Source organism: Pteropus alecto, unplaced genomic scaffold (genome assembly GCF_000325575.1).
Source record: "Pteropus alecto unplaced genomic scaffold, ASM32557v1 scaffold134, whole genome shotgun sequence".
NCBI classification, from domain to species: domain Eukaryota; kingdom Metazoa; phylum Chordata; class Mammalia; order Chiroptera; family Pteropodidae; genus Pteropus; species Pteropus alecto.
The window spans coordinates 3,818,585-3,830,883 of NW_006436283.1; positions in this window are offsets into that span (position 1 = coordinate 3,818,585).

The window sequence follows — 12,299 nt, forward strand, 5'->3', positions numbered from 1 at the left end:
CGGTGGCGGGCGGGGGGCGTCGCTAAGGACGCGAGGGCGGGGATCCCGGCGCCTCCCTCCAGCCGTGCCACTTCCCTGGGGTCCGCTTTCGGAAGCATCCTGGGCGCCACCAGCTCCGAGGGCCGAGGGCTGCAGCTTGGGTTCCTGCAGAACATAGAGGGCGGCGCGGGGAAGAGACCCGCTTCTGGCGGGTGCCAGGGCCCTCCCTCGGGCCGCTGCCCCTGTCGCCCCCGTGGGCTTCTGCACCGGCCCCTTCGCACCCGCTTTGATTTTGCTTTGCCGCCCTCACCCATCCTCTCTGGTCGTGCCCTCTCTGGTCAGGGACAGCTGCGACTCCCCTTCGCTTGTTGATCTGAGTTCAAGCTCAGCCTGTGGCACTCAGGTTCTTCCGCTGAGCCCAGAAACCGGGGCGCGCTCTGTGGGCCTGGATTCTAGCCTCAGATCCTCCAATAACCAGTGAGTGACTGGTGCAAGTCACGGGGTCGCCCTGGCCTCGGTTTCTCCACTATGAACTGAGAGTGACCGGAAGTTCGCCAAGGCTCCTTCCGACTCTATCACGCATTTACATCCGGTCCCATCCGGTCCCCTCCACTTCTCCGAGGTGGGTTTGTTTTGCGGTTGCAGAGATGCGTCAACGGCGCCTGTGAGCACCCAGCAATGGCAGCTCCCAGAGCCAGGCCCGGCTTCCAGTAAGTCCTCAGGCAGCAACAGCTCTGGCCAAACCAGACTTTGGGCAAGTGTAGACATGGGAGCCTGGCGCTGGGAAGAGCCCAAGGACTTGAGCCATGTGTGAAATGACCTGGGCGACCCTGAGGGTCTTTCCATCCCAGGCAGTGATTCTGCAGCCTGGCTCAGGACAGGAGAAAACCTGAATTCTCATCCACCTGTGCGGTCTTGTCCAACCAGCCCCTTCACCGGCCTCCTGGCCCACCTCCCGGCCCCCTTCAGAGCCATTTCTCACCAGCAGTGACTCACGCCCCTGCTTTTCCTGCTCCTTCTTCATCGAAATTCACCTGTTCTGTATTCCATTATCTCATCGCCTTGCTCTGAGCGAACGCGGAAACCGATGATGAATTGGTGTTGGCGGATTAATGTGTTACTCCAGCTAGGTAACAAATTTGCATTGAACAAGGACATGCTGACTGCGCCTTTGTGCAGAAGAGTGACGGATGGCGGCCGGAAATTCGGGCATCACGGCAGGCTGCCCAAGGAAATATCGGAGGGCAGGGGTCTCTGCTGCGCCTCTAAATCATACCTCGCGCCTGGATGCCTACATCTGTCACACACTTCGGTTATCATTTAATCCCTGGATATCAAGGCGAGCCACATCTACACTAAGGGATGGAATGGCCCTTCCAATTGTGTGTCTCTCATGTAACCTGAGGAGGTTGCATTTATAGCTGGTTGGCATTTTAGGCCAAAGGGAAGGGGAGAAGGTGGGGGAGCCCAAAGGCATGGCCATGTCTGGGGTGACTCATCTGGGGAGGTGGCCTTCCCTCAGCCGGAGGCAAGAATTCAGAAGGCGGGAGCGGGGTACGCCCCACTCCCTCTGGGACTTGCAGTCTTGGGGACAGGCTTTGAGGTGGGCAGGGGGAGAGTGCCCGCTTCCATCCGATGGAGGCTCGGGCCAGGCCGGGGTGGTAAGAGGACAGTCCACGCAGCTGCCTCTGCTTTTCAAAGTCTGTTTCCCTTTAGTCAGCCTGTTGTCTCCTGTGAGGTTCGGTGTAAATGGCCTCGCTTGCTCTCCGTTGCGCTGTAGATATTAGGAGAAAAACTGTGAATCCCCGCATCATGCAGCCTTGGCTACAACCTCTCATGCCTGTTTCTTCCGCTGTGAATCGGGCTATTGGTAGTCAGCCTCACAGGGCCCTTGTGGAATGGAGCCTGTTAATGCACGTAAATTGTCCGTTGCTCACCAGCTATGAGCCCTCCCAGCCTGGTGATGATGCTGTGTCTTGTTTTTGTCCACCTGTAGCAGATGCTGTTGGTGCCCGCCCTATTCCCTGGGCCTTCGCCTCTCTGTGCCAGAAGGCAGAAGACAGAGAATACATGTGACCATGCCTGAGGCTCATTTTTCTGGCTCTGGGAATATGTTTGAACACGCAGGGGCAAGGCTGGAGTGCCAGGGAACTAATGCACTTGGAAGAGCCCTCAAGAAATGGAGAGATCCCCATCTCCTTCTCCCTCAGGTGGGTCGCTGGGCACATTCCACACCGGCTCCCAGCGTTCCCGGGCAAGACGGAGCTCCAGCTGCCGGCGGTGGTGACTGGCTTTGTCATACACCGCGTGTTGGCTTCCTTCCCTTCCCTGCCCCTCCTCTGTCCATGGCCTGGGGTCGCCTCCCACATAAACTTCTGGCACTTTCATCCTTGTCTCAAAATCTACTGCTGGTGAACCCGAACCCAGACCCTCCCCTACAGGCTAATGCTTCTCCGCCTGGACTCACAGCAGAACCACCTGCAGAATGTGACAGAACAGGGTCCTTACCTTGATATGGTACCTAAGGTGAGGCCTGGACACATCCGTTCTTCTCTGCCACAGGTCATGCCCACGTAACTGGGAAGGCTGAAACCCATTGCTCTAGATAAGTACCCACCGCCTTCTGGTAAGAAAGTGAAGTCACGCTAAGCAAGCTGGAGGCGAATGGGAGAGCTGGAGTCATCACTCCCTGCTGGGGTCACCCAAGAACCGATGACATCAGGTCACACCGGGTTCCCAAACCCTCCCCTTGCCATTGTTTTTCTCTTTCGAGGCTGTCATCGGGAAGGGGTGCAGCCTGGTCAGCCTAGGCGCTCTGAATGTGGGGGCGGGTGGTGGTCCTTGGCTTTGCTTGGCTTGTGGCACAGGGCCTTCCCTCCGTGCGCATCTCTCTGTGTCCTCTGCTTTTCTTATAGGACACGTGTCATTGGATTCGGCTCATCCGAATCTAGAATGACTTCATCTTAATCGATTACATCGGCACAGACTCTGCTTCCACATAAGTTCACCTCCTGAGGTTCCAAGTAGACGTGAATTTGGGGAGAAGACTGTTCGACCCATTACGGGAACCTAGTGAAAAGGGGCCAGAGTGGTTAGAGATGGGAAGGACCGAAGGTCCCCGAGGGGACATGCCACCGCTGCTTTGTGTGACTGTGAGCCCAGTTATTTCCAGAGAGTCAGAAATCTAGGCTTCTCATGTGAAGTCACATAATTTTAAAGCGTAAACTCAATTTTTAGTGCAAGACCAATAAAATCCACTGGTCGACTATGTCCCCTGCAGGTGTCCCCAGAAGGCAGAGCGGGGAGCCCACTGCTTTCCTGCAGCCAACCCCCCACCCTTCCACCGCAAAGATGCCCCCCGAACCCAAGGGAAGGTCAACACTAGGTGCGTTCTGGGGGTCTCCTGGGGGCCTCCTTGCCCCTCGCTGTCTCCCCACATCCAGCCTCCCTGGGCATCGGAGCCTCGGCTGCAGCTCCCACCCTCTCGAGGCTTCGAGGTTGCTTCTGGAACTCCCAGACGGGCCTGAAGCAGGAAGAAGAAAGAAAGAAACGAGCAGTTTCTGACGTTTGAAACCCCCATTTAATGTGCTCCGACCGCAGCCGCAGATAGCGCATTAAGAGGCAATAGGCCATTGTCCTTGGCTGGAGTGCGGAGCATTAATAATGTCATAACAGCATGTACTGACATTGGGCACAAATCATCTACAGCCTCGCCGGGCGGGAACAAGCAGCCCCACATAGACGCCAGCCGCCCCGAGCTGAGCGGGGAGGCCGGGGAGTGGGGAGAGCTATTTCTCCAATGCATATTTCATGCTTCCACAGCAGTTAGGCTAATCCTCCGATTGAAAAGCAGCGTCTGGGGTTTATTTTTATGTATGCCCGAGGGCCATTCTGCTGCACCGCTTGTGGGAGCTGGGAGCCCAGCTATTGTACTTTCCCTGGTCTGTCGGGAAGTGAGCCGCAGCGATGCCGTTGGTGTCGGTGCACGTGCGTGTGCACGTGTGTGTGCGTGGGCAGAGGTGCAGGGACACCAGGGGCGGGACAGACAGGGGGCCCTCCCGGGTGCTAGAGACACACGCTTCCTTTAACGTGATCATGAGAGTCCATTGACTGAGCACCTACTACATGCCGGGAAAGAACCCGGAGACTCTAAATGTGATGCCATGTTTACAACGCTATTTTATTTAAATTGGCTTTAGCGGGGCAACTTTTTTAAAAAAAAAAATGACTCCTTTTCTTTCTGGACGGTTTCCCCAGTCACATCACAGGTCACACTGCAGGAAGATGGGAGTGGCCACTTGGGGGTGACAGAATCATAGACTCCCAAAGATGACCACAGCCTGATCCTCGGAATCTGTGACTACGTCACGTCGCAGGACACCTGGGATTAAGGTTGCAGAGGGAATTAAGTTGTTAATCAGCTGAGCTTAACGTGGGGAGCTCATCCTGGATAACCTGGGCGAGGGACTAATGGAATCACAGGGGAGGAGGCAGAGGAAAAGAGCATCAGAATGATACAATGAGGCGACTCAGCCAGCCATTGCTGGCCTCGAAAGATAGGAGAAGGGGCCGCGAGCCAAGGCGTGCAGGCCGCCACTAGACGCCACGACAGGCAAGGAGGTGGATCCTCCCCCAGAGCCTTCAGAGGGAACGCAGCCCTGCTGACACCCCGATTTTAGCCCCGTGAGACACGTTTTGGACTTCGGATCTCCAGCCCTGTAAAATGGTAAGTGTGTGTTGTTTTAAGCCACTAAGCGTGCAGTTGTCTGTTACAGCTGCAGCAGAAAGCCAACATTCCATCTTTTCAGAGCCTTCACTGCTAGGCATGGTGTCGCTCCATGCTCCTCGTGAGTGGGCCCACGTCGCCCCTCCACAGGTGAGGAAACTGAGGTCCAGGGTCGTGCCCAAGGCTCCCTGCAGATCCAGCCTCCAAACTCAGGCCCAGCAGACCCCTGAGCCCATACTCTTACCCGCTGTCACTTATCGGGTTTGAAACTCTGGTCCAGGGGTCCAAGGGGCAGACGTGAGCCGGCAGGGAGATTGGGCCCCAAAACCTGGTTCCTTTGCACAAATCCCCACTTACTCTGGGCATCACCCCTAGGTTCAGCCCCCCTTCCCTAGTCCTGGCTTCTCTTGGGCGTTTATCCACACAGCCCTCCGGGTGTGGCCCAGCCCCCTGCCCTGCCCACAAAGGCACAGGTAACACAGGAGGCTGTGCAATGCTCACCTGGGCCACTGCAGCGCAGCGGTGCCTGCAGGGTGGGGCGGGGTCTTCTCAGCCCTGGGTCAAGCTTTCTTGTTCACTGCATGAGAGGAGGGGGCCTGTGCTCCCATCCTGCCTTTCCCTCCTGACTGTGACCTTGGGCAAATTTCTCTTGGAGCTTCGGTCTCCTCATCTCTAAAGTGACAATGGCACCTAAGGACTTCTCACAGGGCCCGATGCACAGTCAGTACTGATTTGTTGTTGTTTGTTGTTGTCTTATTTCCCTACTCAATTACAAGGTCCTAGAGGACGAGTTTCAGGTACAGAGAAAGACAAAATCATGGTCGTTATTAGCTTCCATTTCTCGGGCATCCGCCCCGCACCAGGCGTGCATCTCATCAATTGGTACTGAGCCTGCGAGATCGCGACCCCTGTTTCACAAACACACACCGAGGCTCAAAGGACGAAGTAATCTCAGCCCTGGTCTGTGCCCAGGAGAACACACAGCCTGTACACAATGTTCACACGCGTCGTCCACCGATGGATGGATAGATGAACAAAATGTGGCCTGTCCGTTCAGTGGAGCGCTCCTCAGCCTTCGAAAGGAATGGTTCTGAAGAAACGAAGAACAGAACAACCCACGATCCAGCAACTCCACCTTGGGGTATGTGCCCCCAAGAGGTGAAAGCAGGGTCTCGAAGAGACTTTTGTAGGCCCAGGTTCACGGCAGCGGTCTTCACAGGAACCAAAAGGCGGGCAGCACACTAAATGTCCAGGGGGAACCAAGTGTGGTCTGTCCATACGGTGGCTTATCAATCGGCCTTCGGAAGGAGGGATTCTGACCGGTGCTACGATATGGACGAGCCTTGACACGGACATTCTGTTAAGCAAAATGAGCCAGATGCAAAAGACCACATAGTCTATGATTTCATTTATGAGAAATATCCAGAACAGGCAACTCCAGACAGACAGACGGCGGGTTAGTGGTTGCCAGGGGCTGGAGGGCCGTGGAATGGGAGAGGCTGCGATCGGTATCGGGTTTCTTCCTGAGTTGATGAAAATGTCTAGGATGATGAATATAACGGTGATGATTGCGCAATCTCACGAACCTGCTGAAAACCACTGAACCGTACACTCTAAAGGGGTGAATTTTCTCTCAAGTTTTTAAAAATGCAGGAACTTTCCCACGAGTACGCAATTAGTAAAGAAAAGAGCCAGGATTTGAACCCAGATTTTGCCTCCAAGCTCGGCGTCCTTGACTGCTCTGTGCTCTTACAGATTTGCACACACAGCGTCAAGGGCGCCCTGTGGACCAGGCACTAAATAAATGTTGCTTCTCTGGCTGGCAAACGTTGAAAAAAGAGAAAACGTTTAGAGGGCACGGGAATAGACCTGGCCCCAAGGTTCTCAGTGTGGACACAGCCCTTTATCCCCACCTGTGACCCACTGAGCCCCGGAAAAGGCCTCTAGCATGGCATTTCGGGCACTTAGAACTTTCCTTCTAGAATATGGTCACAGGCTCTTTCTCTCCCCATCTTCTCTCCTTCGGCTGATGAGAAAGAATCTTAATTAAGTGCCCCTTGGCTGCTGGTTTAATTTGATAAATATAAAATTGAAGTACGCTAATAAAGCCATCAGTCATCCCAGATCTCAGCGGTTCTTGGAGCTGAGGGTTCTTTCTTTTTCTTCCCCCTGTAAAGCAATTTTTAGGATGATAATGAATTGGGTCTTATCTGGGAACATCAGCAGAAGAGGCAGCTCGGTAAGGCGACCCTGAGGGATGAGTCACCTCTGCACGAACTCTCTTACGGGACCCCAGAGCTCCCCGAACACCTCGCTCATGAGGCCCGGCCCCCACCTCGCCACCTGGCCCCATTCCCTCTGCCCGTTTCCCTCCCATCTCCTGGGGGACTCTGAAATTGCACCCCCTCTTGATCCCCCACTTCGTGGGAGCAGGAGCTATGTTGTGTATTTTCAGGAACATGCTGGGAGGTCTCAGAGAACCTGGCCATGCTCCTGGGCTGTGCTCAGGCCCACCTGTCCCACAGATGTGGCCAGCCTAGACTCCGCCTTGACCCCAGGGGAAGTTCAATGAACCCAGTGGTGGAATTTTCTGATTCCGTCCTTCCAGGCTGCTCTTGGCTTGGAGGAAGAATGGAGTTGTCACAGGTAGGGACCCCCAGGCACGTAGGAGCTTACCCCTAAGTCCCCATCCTGAGTCGTCCAAGCTTCTCCCAGCCTCCAGGGTGCTGGGTCTCCAGGACGCCTTGATGGCTCAGAACCATTCTCTTGCAAAAGGCCTTCCTTGGCTTGTTGACACTTGGCGTGGGATGACTGAAATACGTGGAAATACCACTTGGTGGCAGCGTCATTGCCTCCCAGTGAGCTAAACCCTAAAACACAGGCTGAGGGTCAAACGGCCCTGAGTCCAAATCCTGGCACCGGACAACAGTTGCACGAATGAGAGCTCGTCCCCCGCCTGGCAGAGCTTTGGGCTCGTCCTCCGTGGGAGGGGGGTCCTGAGGACACCTCCGTCCTCGGCAGGGGAGAAGCCCGGGCGATCACGGGGGTCAGAGCGCAGTGAGTGCTCAGGGGCTGCCAACATCACCTCATAGGGAGGCCCCACGGCTTGGTGCTGTCTCCCCCCAAACGCCATCACCTAAACCCTGATGGCAGGAAGGCTGCCCACAGCAGCAGGGTCTGTCGCCGGGAGCCCATGTCCCCGTTCTCCTGATTCGATCGGTTTCTCAGCCAAGGTCCAGCATGAGCCGTCCAGCCTCACGGACGGAGTTGAACACATTCTTTCTTCCTGCCTCCGAGTGCGGGCGCCTGCGGTAGATCAGACTTGCCAGTGGCTCCTCGGGCAATGCTGGCACCTCCCTCGGCGTAATCCATCCGCAAGCCGCCCAGCCTGGACACGCCACGGGCCTGGGGTTAACGGAGATGTCGTCAAGGATAATCTGGTAGCTATGACATAGTCATGGGATGTGACATGCAGCACGGAGTGTGGTTGATAATATCGCAATAACTGTGTGTGGTGCCAGGTGCGCACTGGACTTACCAGGGGGATCACTTCATAAACTATATAAATGTCTGACCACTATGCTGTACACTCGAAACTAATAGGAAATAATATTGCGTGTCAACTATAATTGAAAACAATAAAAGTTAAAATTATAAATAGATGATACAGACAGACAGACAGATAATAGCAGATGTTGTCATTTCCTGTGCATTTGGGAAGTGCAGTTATTTGTAGGGCATGGTTCCGAGTTTGCCCCCAGTGCTACTTTGGTCGGTTGCTGGTTAGGTGTACATGTGATGCCTCACTGTGTTTAATGTGCACGGTAGAGTGCACAGATCGTTGACAGATCCCCCACTTGGTCTCTGGAACCCAGAGAAGCCAGGCGTGGGGACATGGGACAGCAGCACGCACTTGGCGGGGACCCCAGCATTGCTGTCCTTTCAGAATCCACCGCGTGTGGACAGAGCCCTTCCCGCCGAGCTGGGTCTTTCTGGCAAATGTTCTTGTTATAAACACCATCTCTATCTAGTTCCAAACATTTCATCACCCCAAAAGAAAACCCTATATTCACTAGGCAGTCACTCCCCATTTTCTCCTTCCGGCCCTCGAGAACCACTAACTGATGTCTGTCTCGATGGATCTGCCTCGTCTAGACATGTTCTACAAATGATGAATGCTTAATTTGCTCAGAAGAGTCTGTAATGTTGATAATTGCTCAGTATAGATGCCGGTGTCACCAGCCCCCAGTAACACCGTGGGCGCTGAGTCTCTAATGGGCATCCCCGGGCAGACGCGTCACACATGTCACCACATTCTTCACTGTTCTACGGGGCAAAGGAGCATCAGAAGCCCCGGCACAGGTCTCTCCAGACTCTGCCCGTGTCTTCTCCTTTCTGACCCTGTGTGTGTCCTTTGCTATATTAAGCCTTAGCCCTGGCTACGATTATATGCCAAACCCTGTGAATCCCCCTAGGGAATCGCCAAATGTGGGAGCAGTCTCAGGGACCCTGAAACCCAGGGCAACCAAAGAGAAAGATGGGAACCGAGTGGGAAGCTAATAAAAAAGTCTCCATCCAAAACAGCATCAGTCTGTGCTATATTTATAGGTTGCCTTGGCTACCAATAGTCTGAAGACTCAGAACCCCTTCGGCAGAACCATCATGAATGACCGGAAGGGGCTGTCCAGGTGAGGGTCACGATGGCACAAGGCACAGTAGGAGGCAGTGTAGGGAGTCAAGCCCTCACAGAACCGCCCGATATGCTGGTGGCCAGTCAGGTGTGGGGTGTACAGTCTGCTGGTGTGGGCTTCCCATCTTTTCTCCACTGCTACGGTACAAGCCTCCAGGGCAGAAATCCTGCTCCCAGGGCTGGTGACTAGGCAGCTGCAGGCCACGTGGGCTAACCACGCCCACCTCCTCCAGGCCCTCCCACTCACGTGACCACCATTTTCGCGGCCGTAGAGCCCACCCTGGTCTATGGCAGGTCTTCCCCGTGACTTGTCTCCACACCCACACCTCGTCCCTTCCACGACACACAGTCAGTCTCCCGTGATTTCTCCTGAGGGTGACCATGCTGGGCCGGGCACTGTCGAGGAGACTCCCCTCGACCCACAATGCACCTACGGCATCGCGATTTGGCAGCGGCCTTCAGAAGGTCCCTTACAACGAGAGTGCCCGCAGGTATGACTGCGAGCATGGGGGGGGCGGGCGGCAACGGTGTGGCTCAGGGTCCTAGACAGTACCGTGGCCTGCTGGGCGCTGAAACTCATCCGTCGGCCCCACGCGAGCTCGGCCCCTGTTTCTTTCCCTGCAGATCATCAGGGACAGTCACGCTCACGGAAGCACAAGCTCAGCTCGGCTGCTCCTGACCTGACCAGACGCTCATTGATTTTCTGACATCCTCGTTGAAATGGCACCCTGCAAGAGCACAGGCAACAAAGCAAAACTAAATAAGTGGCGCTATATCATTTTTAAAGGCTTCTGCACAGCGAAGAAAACCATCGACAAAATGAAAAAGCAGCCTATGGAATGGGAGAAAATATTTGCAAACCGCTTACCCAGTAAGGGCTTAATACCCAAAATATACAAGGAAAATATACAAGAACAACAACGACAAGAAAACACAAATAACAATAACAACAACGACAACAAAAACACAAGAATTTAAACATGGACAAAGGACTCGAATAGACGATTTTCCAAAGAAGACATACGAATGGCCAGCAGGTACATGCGAAGCTGCTCAGCATCACTAATCCTCAGGGAAACGCAAATGAAAACACAGCGAGGGACCCCCACACCTGTTAGGAAGGCTGTTATCGAAAAGGTCAGCGGGAAGCGTCGTCGAGGACGGGGAGAAGGGGGACCCCCAGTGCACTGGGCGGGGGGTGTAAATTGGTGCAGCCACTACGGAAAACAGTGTGGAGCTTCCTCCAGAAATTAACAATAGAACTGCCATGTGACCCAGCAATTCCGTGTCTGAGCGTTTATCCAAAGGGAACAAAGTCACGATGGCAAAGAGATATCCGTGCTCCTGTGTTCACTGCAGCATTAGACACAACAGCCAAGGTACAGAAGCCACCCGAGTGTCCATCAGTGAACAAATGATAAAGGAAATGAGAGAGAGAGAGAGATTCCGTTTCCTTCGTCTATCTATATACGCGCAAACGCAGACATACGTGTACACACGTGTAGAGTGCCATATTATTCAGCCTTTAAAAAAGAAGGAAACTCTGCCATTTGCAACACCATGGATGACACTGGGGACATTGTGCCCAGTGAAATAAGCCAGAGAGAGAGAGACAAACATCGCATGGTATCACTGATGTGTAAAATCTGAAAAATGAAAATTGAACTCATAGGAAGGAGAGCAGGAAGGTGGCCGCCAGGGGCCGAGGGCTGAGGAACACTGGGAGAGGCTGGTAAAAGGTACAGGCTTCCAGTTATGGGATGAATGAGGTCATTCGTGGCAACTATAGTCGATAACACTGTATCGTAGAGTTGAAATTTGCGGAAGGTAGAAGTTAAGTGTTCTCACAAAGAAAGGCAAATATGAGGTCATAAATGTGTGAATTATGACGGTGGGAACCTTTCCAATGTACCAAATCACCACGATGTACACTTTGAAAATATTACAATTTTATTTTCCAATTATACCTCGATAAGCCTGGAAAATACACTCTATCTTAATTGCGCTGTTGGTCACAACATGAATATGTTAGTTAATGCATCTGAAAGATGTGCATTTTAATTTTGAAAGCTACACTTCAACTCGGTTGATTTTCTTTAAGAAAAGAAGCAAGGACCCACTGTGTGCCCCACAGGGTGGAGACGGAAATTTGGTCTTCAAGCTGAGCCTGCTCGGTCCTTCCTGTCTGTGCACACACTAAGGCGACACATAAAGGAACAAGCGCCCTGTGCCGCTCTCGCCTGCACGCTCACGCCTGCAAGCTCGACCAGCCAGAGCTGGTAACGAACCCCTCCCCCACCCCATGTCGCAATGTAAGGCCAGGCCAGAGGAGGAGGCCCGGGTCCATTTGGCCGAGGGACCACAGGTGGGTCCTGGAGCCTGACTCCTCCTGGACGAGCTCCCTCGGAGGGAAGGAATGCTTGTCAGGCAGTGGGAAAAGGCCGTCTCCTCTTCCAAGGCTACAGGATCAGCCTCCTGCGACCGCCATGACAAAGCACCGCAGACTGGGTGGCTTACGTAACAGAAAGCTGTTTTCTCACAGTTCCGGAGGCCGGAAGTCCAAGCCGAGGGTGTGGGCAGGGTTGGTTTCTCCAGAGGCCTCTCTCCCTGGCTTGTGGGACCTTCTCGGGGCCTTCCCCACCCCACCCCACTGTCTGCCTCTGTCTCAATCTCTTCTAATACAGATGCCAGCCATACCGGATTAGGGCCCACCCTGATGACCTCATTTTAACTTAATTACCTCTTTAAAGACCTATCTCTAAATACAGTCACATCCTGAGGTCCTGGGGAGGGGGTACAATTCAGCCCGTAACAGGAGCTCGCTCAGAAAACTAACCCTCTGGCAGCAAAGGGGTTAAAGGGAGAAGCGTGGGGGGAGGGGAGTGTGTGTCTGCATTAAGCAGA